This window comes from Bidens hawaiensis, unplaced genomic scaffold (genome assembly GCF_021521415.1).
Source record: "Bidens hawaiensis isolate Kalapana, Puna unplaced genomic scaffold, B.hawaiensis_p1.1 tig00060860_1, whole genome shotgun sequence".
Classification (NCBI taxonomy): domain Eukaryota; kingdom Viridiplantae; phylum Streptophyta; class Magnoliopsida; order Asterales; family Asteraceae; genus Bidens; species Bidens hawaiensis.
In genome coordinates, this window is record NW_027506474.1 from 21,200 (window position 1) to 29,041 (window position 7,842).

Consider the following 7,842-nt stretch of genomic DNA (forward strand, 5'->3'; position numbering starts at 1 on the left):
ATATTATGATAACTGTAAGTCATTAAGTGTGGAACATCAAATTCCAACTCAAAATTTATGTCCAAACATGTTCAAGAAATTGATAGATCGATCGTTGCTTTATATAATAGTCCCGTAAGATTTATGTATGAAAAAAAATAGTGAATTCACATGTATGACTTAGAAACTTATGTACCCCTAAAAACCTCATACGTACAGTATTATATTTAATCAGTTTTTTTTTTATAAAAAATGATATTAAACATACTAATGTGAAAACACATAAATTTCTTATCCACATATTTCACTAAACAGAAATTTTGTAATACTATTATACCTTTAATTTGTTCACAGTACTTTTCAAATTCTTATAAACTAAAGTTCAAAGTTCAAACTCTTAATATTGTGATATACTTTCTAATAAATAATAAATATGATAATACTCAAGACTAAGCATACAATATTAACCCGTCCCCCCGGTGGGGGGGGGGGGGGTGCTCGCCTTCTTTACTTATAGATGGTCCCTGTCCTTTTAACGTCGAAGTTTAAGATTACAAATATGTGTGTGAGAAAAAAAAAGACAAAATTACAAGAAAATATGCGAGCGGTCCCTTCAATCATAGATGGTCGATGCGTATGGACCAACCATACTCTATCCTCTACTTTGATAATCCATCCGTTTCATTAAAAGTGTTCACATTTTTTTTATTTGTCCCATTATAAATGTCTATTTTCAAAATTTATTAGCCAATTTCCAAGTTTACCCTTAAATCACGCAACTAACATTAATAAACAATATTGATGGACTCAATTTCGATGACAATATTGTCATTTGGTAAGCAAAGAATACAAAAATTTAATATACTTTAAATTTTGTATTTTTCAAACTAAGACACTTTTACCAGAACAGAGGGAGGGAGTATTTCTTTTTTACCGTATGTATACGTGTGTATACATTTATACATGTATACGTCATATGTTAGAAAAAATAATAGAGAAAATATGTGGGCGGAACCTTGAAGTTTCTTGCACAAAAACAATAAAAGTCAAAAAGAAAACAGTGTCAATAATTGCAATTTTGTCTCTGTTGTGGTCTATATATATCCCTCACATCACCCCACAATATTCACTAACTTATTTCCAAATTCTACATTTCTCTACTCACCAAATCATTTATTCTCTCAAACACCAATCATTCAATAACTTTCATTCTCACATTCCTTATTCTCCAAGTTTCTAAACCAAAACTCACAATAAACAACATGAAGAAATTCAGTTTCTCTCCAAAAAGATCTTCATCTTCCTTCATAGCTCACTACCCATCCCCGTCACGATTTAGCCTACCCGCTCCCACCCGAAGCCTCTCCGACTCAGTGATGGTACAGACACTAGAGGTCGTTGAGCCTGTTATTATTAAATGGGACCCAGCGACCTCTACTTACGCATCTGTAACATCACTGTTCTATGAGAACCGTGCAGAGGCTTCAGAGTTTATTAAACTCGTCAACAAGCTTCATAAAGCCATGCGATCATTAGTCGCTGAGAATTCGAACTCGGATTTATTAATCCGAGCTCAGCATCTCATGCAGATCGCGATGAAGCGGTTGGAGAAAGAGTTTTACCAAATTTTGTCGTTGAATCGAGCGCAGTTAGACCCGGAATCTGTTTCGATTAGATCGTCTAGAACGTCTACTTCGAGTTTATCCGATTTTGTTGACGAATCGGATGATGATGTACGAGTTGCGGGCGAATTGTTAAGTAAAGTTGAAGATGAAGCTGAAGGAGTCATGATTGATCTTAAGATGATAGCAGATTGCATGATTTCAACCGGGTATGGTAAAGAATGCGTAAACATATACAAAATTATACGAAAATCGATTGTCGATGAAGGTATATACAAACTCGGTGTCGAAAAGATGAAATCTAGTCAAGTTCATAAGATGGATTGGGAGGTTTTGGATGTCAAAATCCAAATATGGTTAGAAGCTGTGAAAGTCTCAATGAAAACATTGTTTCACGGAGAGCGAATTCTATGCGATCACGTCTTCGCTTCGTCTGATTCGATTCGTGAATCATGTTACGCAGAAATCACGAAAGAAGGCGCTTTGATACTATTCAGATTTCCCGAAAATGTGGTGAAAAGTAGTAAGAAAGCACCCGAGAGGATCTTTAGATGGCTTGATATGTACACGGCCATAGCGGATAGATGGCCAGAGATTGTGTCAACATTTTCTTTTCAATCGACTAAACATATCGTCGATCAAGCGCTTAATTCGTTGGTTAAATTAGGTGAATTCGTGCGGTTGGAGTTAATCGAATTCGAAAATCTTCTTAACAAACAACCGCGGAAGACAATTGTATCTGGAGCAGGAGTTCACAAACTTACAATCGATACGATGAATTTTCTCTCACTTCTTGCTGATTACATTGTTTTAGCAGATATTTTATTCGAAACCCCGCCTCCCGAGAAGACTCCGATCCCCGAGTCGTTTTTCGACAAGTCGTTTATCGACACGTCTCCATCGCCCTCGGTAACGTTATGGTTCGCGTGGCTTATATTCGTGCTCGTTTGCAAACTCGACGAGAAAACGAAGCACATTAAGGACGTGTCGCTAACGTATTTATTCCTTGCCAACAACCTCCAACAAATCATGTCAAAAACCCGATCATCGAATCTGAAATACCTTCTAGGCGACGACTTTATTGGCAAGCGTGAATCTGACGTAAAAGAATTCGCCGCCAATTACGAACAGGTCGCATGGGGCCACGTCATTGACGCTGTTCAGAACAGAACAGCGTCGATGACTCCAGAACAAGCAAAACAATGTTTCAAAAAAGTCAACATGTTGTTTGAAGAGACTCACCGAAAACAGCTTACCATTGTGATACCGAACGGTAAGCTTCGGGACCAGATTAAATTGTCGATCGCGGGTAAATTGTTACCCGTGTATCGAGAATTATATAACGAGTGGAGAGTAGAGATGGAGAAAGATAGAAAGTTAGCCGGAGTTGTTAAATACACGCCCGAGGATTTGGGGAACGCGCTTTCGGACCTGTTCTTTGGGTCCGGGAGCGCATCTGCTTCGTTTTCGGTGTCGGTTTCGGGTTTCGGGTCGGCATCATCGTCGTTATCAGGGTCAAGAACATCGTTGTCACGGTGAAGAACGGTTGTTATATTTTTTTAATTATTTAAAATTGTGATTTTGCACCCCCAGGATTCTTGAAGGATTGTATTTGTAAATTAAATGCCCTCACACTTGGGAATATGAAATACGATTGTATTGATTCCTTATGATTAAAGGTTATTAACATTAAATAATTAAATGTGTGCATAATGTATGTTTTTAGATGATTAAAAACAGTCAAAAAGCTTTATTCAAAGTGATTATTAGTTGTCACTATAGGTTTTGTAACACGCATAATAAAATGAGTTTTTTTATGCGTATGTATAATTATAGTTACACAAACTCTGTCGTTAAAAAACTTCAAGACCAAAATCTCCTATTTATAATTCGTGACTTTTTAGAATTTAAGAGCTATAGAGAAAAGAGAAGAAGTTATTGCTTTATTTTACACCCCTTTAGCCACACCTGATTATGAAAGATGTATAAATTATATGGCTCAAGTAGAAATATAAAAAACTAAAAGTAACTAAATATAAAATCCTATCAAACACAAAGGTGGCTCAAGTAGAAATGAAATAATGCAATGATCGTAGGCTTCTATTTTCTTAGGCTTCCAAATTCTAAGAGGTGAAAAATTACATGTATACAATTTTGATTTTGAGATTGTTTGATGATAGAGTTTGTGGTCTATAATTATACACATATAAATGATATATGATTCACAGGAAATAATTTTTCTTATTGAGACGGTCGTGAATATATTACATACTTTTATAGTTTTATGTCATTTCAAATAGATATATCGAAATTGCTTTTTATATGATTGTAAGAAAAATAACTAACCCAAAGTACAAAATACTTTTACCTCTTTTTATTAACATGATGTACGACCGTATGAGAGTGGCACAATGTTGCAAAAAGGGATAGGGTATATTATATTTTCATGCAATTAAATTATTAATGTTATTGAGCCATTGCATGAATAGCCCACATGTTAGAGGTGTAAGCTTTTTATATCAAAGAGCTTAAATTCAATTATGTATAGGTAACCTTGATGTAATTTATGCGTGTATAGAAATAGATGCAATATACTAATATTTACCATTACAAAAATAATAGTTTTCTAATATGTATTAAGAGTAGGGCTGTTCAAACCGTTCGTGGCTCGAACTCGCTCGCCGCTCGCTCGGAAAATGCTCGCTCGTTTTTTCGCTTGATTGTAAACGAGCCGCTCTGCTCGGTTCGGTTTGCAAACGAGCCAAGCAACGAGCAAAGGTTTGCTCGGTTCGGTTCGGCTCGAATATTTTTAATTTATTTTATATTTAATTATATATGAACAAATATATAAATATATACACAAAACACATAAATATAAGCTTATAATTTTTTAACCTCTTAAAACTTTTCCTATTCCGTCAATTTTCTAATTTTATTTGTTCCCATCAAGTTTTTATAATACTATAAGTTTGTTTACATGATCGTTTTATCTCACTTCAAACTTACTTTTAATAAAAATTTACCATCTATTACACGTTTGTCTAAACACTAATAATTTAATTATAAAATATATAATTTACAACCTTTAATATTGTTTGTTAATGAAAATTTTAAAGTGAAAAAGAAATAAATAATGCTCGAAATCGCTCGATGTTCGATCAAAAAATGCTTGATTCGATTTTGGCTTGTTTCGGTTTTCGCTCGGTTCGAATTTCAGCCGTTCGGTTCGGTTCGATTGTAAACGAGCCAAGCAACGAGCGAGCCTTCGCTCGGTTCGGCTCGGCTCGTGAAGGGCTCTAATTAATAGTGTAAGACATGCACTTGAACTTGGACATGAGAAACTCTCATTGGGCTTCATTTATTTCTTACGGGCCTTTTTGTACCAAACATTTTGACATTTTACTTTTAAATATTTGACCTTTGATTGTGTGAAAGCTCAAATTTTATTGAATTTTCAAAAATCGATGAATGTTATGACTAGTAGAAAATTCCCACTTTAGTCCGTAGCAAATCTTTTCGGCGGTCAATACATTTTATAAATTATACGGGTGATGCTATTAATACTTATAAAAATGATTTTTAATATTTTTTAATATGTAATTTATATGATTATCTTCATTTCACATTTCACCAACTATAAAACATGTGTTTGGATGTTAAATTTGAACCCCCACCGTCTATGTGGCACTTACGTGATGAACTCACATCACATTTTATACATCCCATAACCCATACTTTTATCGTTGTGTTGTTATTAAACTTATTCACATCTTTATTATTATAAAGAATTTAACCTCTAGTTAGACATAGCTTAAGTTCTAATTATTCGTATCTATCTAATATTTTTATGAGCTTTTACCATCCGGATATATACCTTTATATACCTTGATTAATTTTCTATATTACTTTATTTTTTTAGGATATACATCTTAACCTGAAGAATAAAGTATGCGAATTAGTTGTAAGGCACACCCCTTATTAAAAATAATTGATAAGGTAATATGCAAATTCACAATTGTTTGTTTTTCAAAATCTAGTGTAATTACAAGAATTTAACATGTGCGATAGATGAGAAATTAAAAATATATAAATGGTATATGCCATCATTGGGCGCCCCCTACCGGCCGATCTCACGGCTAATATGAGTGAGATAAAACACATGTCTTATTGTAAGGGTGTGTCTGGGATTCCTTATTTAAGTTTAAAAGGACTTTATGTGAAAATGAATTATAAACTTATGACTTTTTGAAAATGAGTGTGTATAAAAGTGTTTGGATTAACTTATGTTAATAAGTTGTTTTTAAGGAGTGTTTGAGAATATTATACCCTTTAAGTTAATAAGTTACAGAATCATAACTTTTCAAAACCCTCTTATTTTGCCTTGACCATAAGTTAAAAACCATAAGTCCTTATGGTTTGTCAAACACCTTTTACACATTATTAACTTTTTAAAAAGTTTATAAGTTATAAGTTTGTGGAAATAAGGAATCCCAAACACCCCCTAAATCAAGTGGTGCCAGAGTTTTATTACCAAATCTTCACAATAAATTATCATCTCCTTATTAATGAGGCAATTTGTGAGAACAAACTTGAAAAGTTGAAATTTAATTGTAAAACTTCTATGGCCACACACGATTACACGAAACCTAGTGTTAATAACAGTGCATACATAAGAAGAGACGTGTGATGACTTAAATCTTAATATTTGATCCACGTAGTTTCTTTAACATCTTTATTTATGTATGTTGATGAGACAATAAAATCTCTTAAAAATATGTCATTTGGTCACATGTCAATGCATCAAGACTATGTAGGGGTGCATCTACATGATGGGGTCGACCTCATTGATTTAGTGGTCATAACTTGGATCCATATCTTCTTTCAAATCATAACGATAACTATAAAATCAACTGAAAATGGACACGTTGAGGTTGACCTCATTGGCTACATTAAGTGCCAAAACTCGCGTCACACCTAAAGTAATCAATGTATATTCTTTACATGATAAATAATAGTGTTTGTGAATCTCTCTCTTGCACACAAGGCTTCATGGACTTTGTCCAACAAGATCTTTGTGTTATGTTTGACAATTGATGGTTAAAAATGTTATTTTATTGATGTATTTGATGTATATATACTTGTATTTGTGGCCATAACAAACTCCTCAAAATATTGGGTTTTGTATTTTTCTTGTGGACCATTGTTTCGGTGGATGACTCAACATACTTAAGCTTCATTTTGCACCAAACGAATTTAGTTGTGGCTTTTGATAATTGACCTTGGATGAAATTGAACTTAAAATTTTCAATATTGAAGAATCCAATAAATAATGTGAAAACAAGACAATTATGACTTTTAGTTCATAACAATTGTGTCCCATTCATTGGATCCAATACGTTTTTATACCAATTTTCTTTAGGGATTGTATCAAGAAGTTGGTTAAGTAGTTAGAGCATTCACATTTCATCTCATCCGATGTTTCCAATTTCATTATTATATATAAGAAAAAATGACCAAAAAAAAACATAGAAAGCCCTACATCCCACCCCCATCCCCGTTTCCATTCATTGAATTTTTATGGGAAAACAAATCAATTCCTTAAATTTTGCTCTTAATAGTCATCCCACTTATCGTTTTTAATATATTTTGTTAGTAGGATGCGAAATTATGAATGAGAAAAAGAAAAGAAAATAACAATATTATCTAGTTGAATAGAGATCAATATGATGAATGAGAAAAAAAAAGGATATATAGATAGGTATGACGGATGAGATGCGGGGTTTTTATATTTTAATGAGAAATAAATTTTAAAAGTATGATTTGTAGTTGAAGTATATGATAAGGGATGATGGAAAAGATGTAAGTTCTCTTAAGAGTTTTATAAAATGTGAAACAAATTTAGAAGTGTATTTTCTATGTTAAATTATAAAGTGAAAGATGGAGAATGAGATGTGAATGCTCATATAGCTATAATTAATACAGAAGTACTAGTAATCAAATAAAACAATCAATATACCTTGTCACTAGTTTTATGAAAAGTTTCTTAAGATATTTTTGACATATCAAAATGTATAAACATCTAAAAATACGAAAAAAAGGCACCAAACTTAGATTTTTAGTTAATATCAATGACACTACACTTGTATGAATGCATGGTGGGCTTGTGAAAATATCTAAAGTAACGACATGTTACCCCTTAAATTCGTCAAAATAAAGATATACATTTGGTGTAAATTAAAAT

General features: G+C 33.0%; 1 pseudogene; it reads left to right on the top strand.

The window, feature by feature from the left end:
• Nucleotides 1-1,078: 1,078 nt before the first annotated feature.
• On the top strand, nucleotides 1,079-3,269 carry LOC143617938 (exocyst complex component EXO70H1 pseudogene; annotated as a pseudogene).
• Nucleotides 3,270-7,842: the final 4,573 nt, after the last annotated feature.